This window comes from Vidua macroura, chromosome 5 (assembly GCF_024509145.1).
Source record: "Vidua macroura isolate BioBank_ID:100142 chromosome 5, ASM2450914v1, whole genome shotgun sequence".
Lineage (NCBI taxonomy): Eukaryota > Metazoa > Chordata > Aves > Passeriformes > Viduidae > Vidua > Vidua macroura.
Window position 1 is genome coordinate 27,779,730 of NC_071575.1, and position 12,075 is coordinate 27,791,804.

The following is a 12,075-nucleotide window of genomic DNA, read 5'->3' on the forward strand; positions in this document are numbered from 1 at the left end:
AAGACACAGATGCCAGTCTCATGCTCTTGCCATTTTTCTCATGTTGAATCTGTTGTAGCTGTAAAGCTACACACAAAATCAGTTCAGCTAATGGAAAAAAAACTAGATATCTTATCTACCAAATCAGATAGACAAAATGACTCGCCCTGTGACCACATAACTGTTGGATCTGACACAAAGAGTGGTGGGTTAAAGATGGCTTCAGTGGGACTGATGCTTTTGGTGCCACCTCAGCTGACCCAGAAAATCACACTTTTGTGCTGACACATTTTGCTCTGACTTGCTATGTGGAAAATGGATACTGTCCATCATTATGGATAAAACAGCAATGACTGTGGCCTAATAAAGAAAACTGTGAACTCTCTCTCCTCTCCAGCTTCCCAGCTTTCACAAATGTGTGAACTCAATGTCCTGGGAAGAAAAAGAGCCCCTGCTCAGTGAAGCGGAGGCAGCAGTGCTTTCCTGGCAGCCTGGCTCACAGGGGACACACCATCTCAATATCTCTCCATCTCCCAGATGGAGACCTCCCACTTGATTGCTCCTGATCCATTATCACCTTAATAGCAAACAAAAATAATTTCAGTATAGCAAACATTCCTTGCATACCAAACAAATACCACACACAATCCCCCCTGAAGTGGAAGAGAAATAAGAATTCAAGGACCAGGCGTTTGGGAACCATGTAATTACATGCGCGTATTCGTGACTTGCTGTGCACATTTCATTGATTGAACTAGATTTCTTCAAGTGCTCCAGCATAGTAAATGACAGAGCAAGAGTCACCATTTTTTTAATGCCCACCACTATCTCCATACCTCACTGTTCCTCAGACTGCAGTCAGCATGGTTTCAAAAGCAGTGGAGATAAACCTGGCTGTTTTAATTTGCCATGTCAAGAAGCTGTACTTATTCAGCCAAACAAATAAAGCAGTCAGCCCAAACTTCTAGCTCAAAAGAGCTGTAACTCCAATTGTAACAGGAGGAATGGAACTCCACTCCCACTATGACTGACATTCCACAAAAAATTATTTAAGAAAAATCTCTAAATTAGATCAGTAAGAAAATTTTCCCTTTGTTAACCCTCCAGAAGAGAGAAGAATCTTCTTGCAAATACACATTTGGGTGATACTTATGATTAGTGTAAAATCAGTGGTCATCAATCTAAACTTAATTAAATATATTTGAAAGCAAAAATTACTAATTTTGGCCCTTTTTTAATGAGATGACTATTGAGTAGAAACAAATTTGTTTGGATGTCTCCTTCCCAAATATCTTTCTGTCATGTTTGGATTATGTTTCACCTTTAACTCTGAAATTTCAGAGTTTGCAATACTCATGTTGCAAACTGGAGTAGTGCCTCAAATATTTTCCTGTTAATATACATTCTCAATTTTAAGTCCATCTTAGCACATTTTAATTTGGGAATACATTTCATGTAGAGGTCACCTATTCTTTAATTATTGCAAATGTAATACGTGGACATAGAGCAAAACAAAACAGCATACGGGTACGTTTCTCCTTTCCCCCACCATGCTTTCCAACATCTCAGCATCAATTGCCTTTTGAGATCCCCCTGAGCCTCAGCTGAGAGATCACCTGTATACAGAAGCAGAATAACAACATTTGTCTTCATAGAGAAGCAATGTTCAGATGCTATCAACTGAGATGATGATTCCCCATGTCCTCATGAACCACTACTTCAGCTGATAACAGCTGCATTTCAGGAACATGAAAAAATATTTTCTAGATGTCACTTTCTGCAAAATCACTGCATCCTCTACGCCACTGGAAAAATACAAAGATATGGCCACCATTCTGAAATATGACAGACCTCTTTTCTCTTTAGATCTCTCTGGAAAGAATATCAGATCTCAAACCTTCATGAACAAAAAGTAGCAAAGTAGAACTACTGATCCAGAGCACAGCACTTCAAGTGTCAACTGTACACAAAAATTCATCCATTTTTAAATATGCATGGGGCTTGCATTCCTCACTACATAATTTGAGCTAGAATTCCTATCACCTCCTCATCTTTTTATGTGACTAATGGAATACCCCAGAATTCTCCTTTTGTCATGAGAGCATATAAAAATAAACATCTCTTTTCAACTGAAAGCTTAATTCCCAATTACAAAATTTAGCCTTGAAGACTCTCTAATGGAAGAGAAATACATCCCCCAGTGTAAAAGTTATATAGCTTTTAGGAAGTTATGATACAAAAGCCAAACCATTAATGGCAAAAAAAAATAAATTTATCTAGAATGTGGGAAATGTTTCATCATATGCAAAACATGTGCTACTGTATTAACACATAAGCTAATTATCCAAGCTTTTGTACATCATTAGGCACTTCCAAACACTTACTGTCCAGAAAAGTAAGCAGACAGAACTACTGACTAGTACCAAAAAGGCACAGAATATAATGCAACAGACTCCTTTAAAAGTCACATTCACTAATTTTAAATACCTCACTGATATAGGTCACTTGATGTCTATTTGTCTAGCCCACACCCCAATCAATTTATCTACAAGGATGTGATGGAAGATGGTGTCAAAAGCCTTGCAAAAGTCAACACAATGGCCTTTCCTCTCCCCTCATCTACCAAAACAGTCATTTAATCTGTTAGGCTGGTCAGGCACAATCTCCCATCCATAAATCAGTGCTGAATACTCTCAGTCACTTCTTATTCTTAATATTTTTGGAAATTACTTCCAGAAGGATTTGCTCCACAACCTTCACAGAAATCAGGGTAGGATTGATTAGCCTGGAGTTCCCTGGATCCTCCTTATCCTTCTTGAAGGCAGAATGGACATTTGTTTTCTTGCAGTCCTCAGGAACATCCTCTGACCCTCATGACCATTCAAAGACAACAGACTGTTCTAGCAGTGATATCAGCCAGCTCCCTCAGCACCTTTATGTGCAACTCATCAGCTCCCATGGACTTCTGTATGTTCAGTCTAAGTATTCCCTAACTTGATCATCCTCCACAAGACTTAGTTTTCTTTCTTTCAGACCCTGGTATAAGTGACCTGGGACTGCTGAAGGCAGCTCTTACCAGCAAAAATAGAGGTTAAAAAAAAAAAAATACGGGACTGAGCAATTCCAATTTTCCATGCCCTTTGTCACCATATTCTCTGCCCTATTCAGTGGCAGCCCACCATTTTTCCTGCTGTTGCTATCACTGATGATTTGCCTACAGAAACCATTCCTGTTACCTTTCCTGTTCCTGTAAGATTCTACACTAGATGAGGTCTGGCTTTCCTTACTCCATCCATGTGGAATCAGGTAGTGCCTTGTACAATCCTCCTGACCCAAGCCTGCTTCCACATATTGCCAAATGCCATTTTTTAACTTCTAGTCTGACACAGTTTTCTGTTCTTGTTAAGACCTAAAAGATTTCTTTGTCTTTTACACACATAATTTATGGTATAAATTGTAATATTTCTCCTCTAAAAAGCATTCAGCTTGTACCCAGAGGACTCCAATTCTGCATTCACTGAGCAGAAAGCATATATCCGTCAAGTTTTTTCATTGACCACCAAGAATGGAAACTGAATACCTTCAAATGCCTCTTAAGAAGTGGGGGAAAGATTCGGAGCCTCATTGTCATGGGAGAAGGAAAGAAATGGGCATCAACAGAAAAAATGCACTATTAAAAAAAAAAAAATATTTAGGGATGTTCAGCACTCTACTATTCTAGTGGCTGTCAATAGTTTTGTAGGCACCACAGAAAGCAAGAGCTAGAAGGCAGTAATTAAAAGAAAATTACAGGAAACCTTATGGTTATAATCCTTAGTAGAAAATGGTAATAGAAAAATACACAAAGACCTGGATCCTCAAAGGTGCACAGACAGTGTATTGGGTGGCTCAGTGTGTACTCATTTGAGAATCTGGGCTAGAATTACCTGCTTTATTATTTAACACTTGGGAGTGATGTCTGAAATGAAGGTGTGTGGGAGAAAGGTATAGGCATAAACATATCACAGGGGCAGCCATTTAGGTAAATTCCTTTTTGGTAAGGCATCCCCAGCACTCCCCTCTGGTTATTATAACACCTACTCCACACACTCTATTCTGTATGGCCCTGGTGTGAAAAGAGAATTTTAAAGTATACAGCAAAGCTACAAGTTAACTTGAACTAAGTGTAACAAATGTGATGAAACTGGACATTTGTAAGTATGTTAGGGAAAAGAAAGCTCAGGGAAGAGTGACAGTAGCAAGAACAATAGTAAAGAATACTGGGGGGGGTTGTGTAAAAAGTCTTAGGGGACATGAGAATCATCACCTCTATTTTACAGCTATAGAGGCTGATGTATTGAGAGAAAAAACAACTCCTCTGAGCTCACTCACAAGGTAAGTGACAGAGCAGAGAATGGAATCCCACACTCTGACTCAGTGCCCTGTTCACAGGTCCATCTGATAATGGCAAATCCCCTGCAAGGAACTCTCAAAAACAGAGGCAACGGCCAGAGAATTCTTTCCAGTTATTACTGTGAAGACTGTGGTAGAAAATATCTCCTGACTTTTAAGTCAAGAGACAATTTATGCTCATGTCACTTAGACTTTGGAAAGATCTCCCATCATGTGTCCTTGGAGAATCATCCTCAGAAATACTAAAGAGAAGGATGATGAATATGAGGATGCAACACACACTGATCAATGCTGCCTTCCAGTGATTAAATACAAAAACTTCTTGTCTGGCTCCGAAACATCAATTGAAATATCTGTTCACTCTGCCAAATATACCTCTGGACTTAATTTAAAACTTAGAGCTTTTTTCTCTGTTGAAATTCACTACATATTAAAAACCTTTGGTCCACTTCAACCTCCCCACATCTCCAAACCTCACTTCCATCATACCTCAGATTTGAGAAATACCTTTCTCCTTTTTACCAGTTACCACAGCTGGTCAGTTCAGTCTCCTCCCAGCCACAGATGTCTTCCACTCACTATTATGTCCCTCTCCCCACATGACACAGAACTGCTTCCTTTCTCCAATCAAAGTGTGAGGTAAAGCAGCAACACCAGTCTGAGAGGCTGCAAACAGCTAATAAATTGAACTGATCAAAAATCTAAACCATAACCATGGAAATAAGCTACAAAAAAAAAAAAAAAAAAAAAAACAAAAAAAAACAAAAAAAAAAAAAAAAAAAAAAAAAAAAAACAAAAAAAAAAAAAAAAAAAAAAAAACACAAACCCCAAAATATTTAATCAATTTTTACCAACTTATAGCAAATCTTGCTGTATTTAAGTATAGGGATCACATGAGGTAAAAGGAGTAATCATCATGGGATCATGAATCACCCTGGTAAAGGAGTAGCAGACAATTGGCTGAGTAAGGGCAATCTGTGCTTGTTGGACTTGGGGTTCAGATTTTTTTTTTTTTTTTTTTTTTTTTTTGCAGGTATTGTTGCTGTTGCTTTTTCTAAGTACAGTTTTCAAAGGTGTTTAATTTAGCTGATGTGCTTAACCCTTCACTGATGTGACTGGTCCTTCAGATTTCTACTGAACAGCAGTGATGACTCAAGACAGGCATTTTTACTACCTTGCTGAATCAGCACCTGGGTTGCTGGAATGAAAGAATAAGGTATTCTCCAAATCACTTCCAAGACGATTCTGTGCAAGCTTTCAAACTGCAGACCTCATAGTGAATCTAATCCAGCTTCCTGCAACACAGCCTGCAAAATTTCATCCCCTTAAACTTTGAGTGCAACACCTGGAGTTCAAGAAGAGCAAGCCATTTAAAAATCAATTCTGTTTTGGTACAGAGAACAAAGATAAACATAAGCCATATTCATCAAAACAGAAGTTATCTTCAACTCAAAGATGCTTGGGTGGCTGGTGCCTTGATACTGCAATGTATCAACCTCTTTACCAATAGCCAAGGGTAAAATCTGCTGCACACTTTGCTTTGATTGAGACATTTTTGTGACCTGCTGGCTTATGCTCATCTTTTTAGCTCTTACCAGTGCATAACCACATGGAAGGTGTGTGGGGATGGTTCAGGGGAGGTACAGACTTGCCATTAGTAAAAACAGAGAGGGTGGCCAAACCCTGCAACAGTCTTCCTAGAGAGGTGGTTGATGTCCCATGCTTGCCAGTGTTTAAAAGACGTTTGGACCATGCCTTTAACATTTTGCTTTAACTTTTGGCCAGCCCTAGAGTGGTTCAGCCCAGAAACATAAAAGAGCAAGACAAGGGGTGGAAACATTGTCTCCATGTCTGCACACGAGCTTGGGCTCAGAAGAAATCTAATCATACCTACCAAGAGCTGTGACCAAAGATTTCAATTACCTACTCTACAGATGCAGACAATTTTACGTGTGTCTTCAGCCTTAAATTTTGGCCCATCAAACAGAGGCACAAAACCCTGCTGTGCTAAAGTTAGATCAACCTTTGATGGCAGACTTTGTCAAGAAGGAGGTGGGAAAATGTAACCAGATAGCTTCCAAGCTGGAAAATCTGTCCTTTTTTGCTCAAGTCCCCACAAGTTTTCATGTTTCTGCCTTGTGCTTCAGCTCATAATAGAAGCATGTTCCTAATGACTAACAGCAATTCTGATAGCAACATGATGTCTTATGTTGATTTAAGGATGGAGAGGGCAACAACTAGAGATACCGCTCAAACTAACTGCCAAAAAACCAAACACCTACAGTCCACTCTAAGGCCGCTCTTGGTTCCTTCACAGGTCCATTGGTGACTGGAATGTTGAGGGAATGCACAGGAGCCAAGTGCTGGAGGCCTGACCTGGAGATTGCTTTCCTGCAAATTGAAAAGAAAAAGAAAATTGAGCGTATATATGAAGTGTATATGTAACAAATACATCTCTCCAACATAATTACCCAACATTCTCCCCAGCCTTCTCCAGAAATCAGAGGAGGCATCAATGCATTTCATTTCAGCTTTAGTGAAATGGTGCTTGAATGCCATCTCCTGCTAAAGCAGTTTAGGAAAAGAATAAAGCAACCTGATCACTGGAAATTACTGTTTAATGGAGATCAGTTACTCAGCTGGCACTAAGCTGAAATGTCAAATCCAGTGGACTATCTGTGGTTATGTTTGCCAGTGTCACTGGAGTCCTCATGCATTTCACCTTTTCCTTACACACCAACTAGATCTGTTGAGTCAGTTTATGCATAATTCCAAATACCATTCATAGGAGATAAAATATGAGTTTATACAAAGAATCAAACCCTTGTTGTTTTTACTTAGCTTATAGGCTGGAAAAAGTCATCCATTCAGCATCCAACTACATAAAACAAGACATGGGGACACCACCAGGAAGGGAAACCATAAACTGCTACCTTCCTTGATCATATCAGAATCCCTCAAGGAATTACAGCTTCTTTCCACTTCTATTTCTATTTCAGTTCTATCTTTCTGGTCCGAAGTAATTTTTACAGCTCTTGAGGCATAGATGCGACCTTCCTCAGAAGTCACAAGTGGTGGCCAAAAACACTGCTGAAGCTGGCTCCAGAGTGCTGAGGGGACATCACCCCTGGGATGTCCACCCTCAGGTGCAAGCCCGGTATGCTGCCAATACAGAGCTCAGCTGCACCTGAGCAGTCTGTTTCCTACAGCTTCCCAAAACTATTGTATTGTAGGTATTAGAACTTGATGGTAGTGGCCAAAAGAATCTCACTGCTTCAGCTGCAGTGATTCGGAAGAGGACAAAAATCATCTCTGAGATCTCTCCCTTTGTAAGCCAAATACACACATCCCCCACAAAGTAAAATGACAGGCTGTTTGTGTAAAGTGCATTTTTGTGATACTGCTCCCACAGTACTGCAGCTATTTATAGTATCTCCTCATCTTACCACTGTCCCAAGGCAATAAAGGTCAATTGAGCCAGTGGAGACAATCCAGGTCAGCCATATGCTAAACAAATCTTTTCATTGTCCTGAAAATATACAACGCAATATATATCTGCACTAAAGGAGCTTGGAAGCCTCGCTGCTCACAGTGCATGTCTGGAAAAATAGAGGGAACTGAAGCAGAATCTATTAAACCCCCTCTTTTGTGGGCAGCATGAACAACTCAGAACATTAACATCAGCCTCTGACCATCCAATACCCTCTTTCTACTTAATGTGGGCAAGACTTTGACATTAAGGGTTTTTTTCCCTAAATATTTTGCATTTGATAAAAAAGGGGAAGAAGCCCAAGGAAAATACTTTTACTATCTGGCAATGTACCAGGAGGGAACAATTTAGCAAGAAAGATTTTATGCCAAATATATAAGCACAACATAAGCTACACATCTCAATAACTGGATTAAACCCTTAGAGAAATAAGTTACAAGAAACTAAAAAAGTGCTTTTAAAATATATTTTTCAAGAAAACTTTCCAATATTTGGCAGTTTCTTTCTATGCTGTTTTTGGTATCAATGTAGTTATTCAGGCTTCCTAAACACAAGAGCACGTTCTTGTGTCTATTTGTGATTCATAACATGCTCATTTATTTGGGTGGAAACAGGGCAGTATCACTTTTTCCACTCTGCATCAGTGACAGGGGTAAAGCAAGCCTACTGAGGCCTGTCCTCACAAGAGAGGAAGGTAAATATGTGTAATGAGTGGTTGCAGACATCTCAGCAGCAAGCCTCAGATACTATTTCAAGTCAGAATTAGAGATGCACAAGCCTCCCACAGGAGAACCTGAGACTTGACCCACATTTCTTTAAGAGCAAGCTGAGGCTGATGAGCCTTTTTGGGGGAGACCTGGCACAGTTTTGTGGCAACAGCCTGCCCTTCCTCTGCATGCCAAGCTGGATTTATGGTTTGTCTGGAAAGTACACATACACAAAACACAGGCATGACAATAATGCCTTTTTTTCCTTTCCTGGTCTGTTTTAACATGTTTAACTTAAAATTATCTCAGGGATTGCAAATTTGTATGAGCCAGCCAGAAGTGACCCCTAGGCCCAGGAACAAGCCAAAAAATGTCTATTTTTGCACAGTTTCTTATCAGAATTTTCTCTCAGAGCAAAGAGAGACAAAGTGTCAAAACACACCATATGCACTGCAGAAGCCTTTCCCATTAAAAAAGGAGGCCAAGCTAAAGAGGAAACACATGGCCTTCAAATAAATATAGACAGACAAAGGAAAAATGGGGAAAAGGGGGAAAGGTAAGGTAGCACAAATCTGATAGCAGAGCAGATGCTGAGTATCCAGGTGACCATATCTCATATTACTCTGACAAATTACACCACCTGGCCCTTTTCCAATGGCAAGGTAACACAATTGGCTTTTAGTTATCTTTCCCAGAAATTTCATCTCCACTGTGCTGAGTGCATGAATGGAAACACAGGCTTGACAGTCAGCCTTTCCCATAGAAATAATCCCTGTTCCCTGATAAGGGACAGACAGAAAAATCTGTGGTCTCATCATATATTCCATTCTTCAGATGATGAGGAGCACAACTTTGCTAAAATGGGCACAATCAGTCCAGTTGCTGGTGTAGTAACCAACAGCTAGGAAATATTTCATCATAAATAATGAGTTGTATTTTGATAACTACTTTTTCACATCCAGTAATCAGTTATTTGTAGTAGATATTATTGACTTAGCTAACACACCACCGTTGAGAACAGGCATGGGTACACATAAATGCCTACGTCATTGAATATACAACTAACAAAAATATCTGATATTAATTCCATAGATACCACAAAGGAAATTCTTTAACAGAGCAGTCAGCTGTCTTGAAAACCAAAAGCAATCAGACAGTCAAGACATTCAAGTACTCTAACTGACTTTTTTATTTTTTAAAAGCATTACATTTGCATTTTGCTGGAAAGTCAGGCAAGACTCAACCTACTTATTAGATCAAAGGATACATATTTGATCAGGGGAGATTTGAGCTTATATCCCAGCCTTTGGCTTTATTGAGCCTTTTCCTCCCTTGAAGGCATATAAGTATCCTCCAATGAGTTCTTTAGACTGAACAATTTTACCTGAACCTTCAAAGAGCACAACAATTAGTCAATAGCATGCAACTTATTTCAGTGCTAAGAAAAAAATCTATTTGGAATAGAAAGAGTAAGCTACTGTTGCATGTGGTTAACAGCTTTGACTGTCAATTTAGCTGTCACTGGTGTTGGAGTTGCTGCCTTTCCAAGGCTGGGATTATCATCCTCCTTTGTATATGAGCATTACTATTGGGGTAGTCTCTCAGCTGCAAGGTTGAAAGAATATAAAAATGCAGAGAGACTGGCTTCCACAGATCCTATGGCTAGGACGTCTGCCAGGAAAGATGTTTTTATGAGTCTTTTCTCAAAGTTAGCCTAGATATTTACAGAGAAAGGGACAATCATTTGTATAATGATGTTTAAGTTACAATAGCCCCGAATTTCTTTGCATATTCAGTGTGGGTAAACTGTACACCTGCCAGCCCTCAGCTTTGCCAATTAGAGCTCTAAAAGCCCTGTACAAGGCCAGACAGCACCTGTATGCTGTATGAACAAATTATATGTGCCTGAGTTTATTTGGAGGTGGCTTTCACTCCTGCAATTTGGTGCTTATGAATGTTATGAAGAAAATGTACTGGCTAATTTCTGGCATTATTTAAGTTTTCCCCATGTATCTCTGCTGACTGCACCAGGACCCTGAAAACCCACTGTTCCCAGCTTGCCTTCTGGGCATGCATTTTTCTCATTTTCAGCTGACCACTGGGCAGTGATTATTTCACTGCAACATCGATTCCCAGATTTTTTGCATTTGCTATGAAAGGAGCCAACTTCAGCCAAATTAAATAATCTGTCTGGTGCACAAACCCATTCCTGACAGTAGCAGGTTTTTAGAGAAGAACTGGCACAAATTGGGTGATCCTTCCTCTAACATACTCCAGTCACAGTTTCCAGTAATCAGTAGTTTAAGGACTTCCTGAGATGAAGGCTGCTTCCAGACCTTTGCACTTAATAGCCTGTAATGGCTTTTTACTCTAGGAATGTGTTGGTCCTTCCCTGAATCCATTTATAGTCTTGGTCTCCACAGCAGGCTATGTAATATGCTCCACAATTTAATTATGGGCAATGTAAAGTACTTCCTTCTGTCTGTTTTTAAAATCCTGCCTGATAATTCAATTGCTGTATCATATTGTAAGTAACAGAGAGTAATCACTTGCCTCTCTACACCTTCTGTGATTTTATGAATCTATTGATATACCCCTTAAAACACCACAATTCCAAGTGGAAGCACCCTAGACTACTTTGACTTCTGCTAATCCTGAATCTTTTCCATCTTTATCAATATTCTGTAGCTCAATTATGGGTTTTTTTGAGGTACAATTGCCAGAACTAGAAAAAAAATTCAACATCTGGCCACACCAGAGTGGTGGTGTCATCATACTTTCTGCATTATTCTCTTTAATTATCCAAAGATCTCTTTCCTGAGTGTTAATTGATAATACGAAGTCCAAACTTGATAGCTTTTTAATCCTGCACATGCATTATTTTCCCTTCACCAATCTCACATTTCAACTGCAATCTGCCTCAGAGTCATTCAGCATCATGAGATCCTTCTGAAAATTTTTGCAATCAGACCATGCCCACTCTAACTGTGTAAAACAAGCTTTGCCCCCTTTCATTTTGCTTCCAATGCAACTGCTCCCATCACAGCACTGCTCCCATCACAGGTCCCCAGCGGTCCTCACCAGTAAACACCTAGGTAAACCTGAGCACCACCCTATTGCTTGATACACAAACAATTGTTTAGCCATGAGGACACCAGGCCTTCCACCCCGGTTTCTATATCAGAAGCTGTTTCTCTTACCAGATCAAAGCTTTCTGGAAGCCCGCAGGAGCTCCCCTTGGCCAGACCACCCCAGTTCACAGGCCTCATGCCTCTGTCACAGCAACCTCTGCAAGATTCACCAGTCCTAGTATGGAGAAAGCTGTGCTGGCTCTCCTCCAGCACATCACATTCAGCAGGGCATTTACTAATCCTGCATCTTACCAGCAGCCTTACCAGTTTCTCTGATTAGAACTTGCTGCTGGGTTGCCCCATCAGCACTCTGTGAACCCAAGTGACCACCCCACTGCTTTAGGAGTAGAGCTCACTTAACAGGGGATTTATAAAA

The 12,075-nt window shown here is 40.0% G+C and overlaps 1 protein-coding gene across 1 annotated transcript in view; it reads right to left on the bottom strand.

Moving 5' to 3' along the window:
• Positions 1–12,075, bottom strand: part of DGKI (diacylglycerol kinase iota) — a 203,494-nt gene that overhangs the window by 116,613 nt on the left and 74,806 nt on the right. Inside the window, exon 2 of the mRNA XM_053978149.1 lies at positions 6,654–6,762. The gene's annotated coding sequence lies outside the window, so the exon portion shown is untranslated. The remainder of the gene's footprint in view (positions 1–6,653; positions 6,763–12,075) is intronic.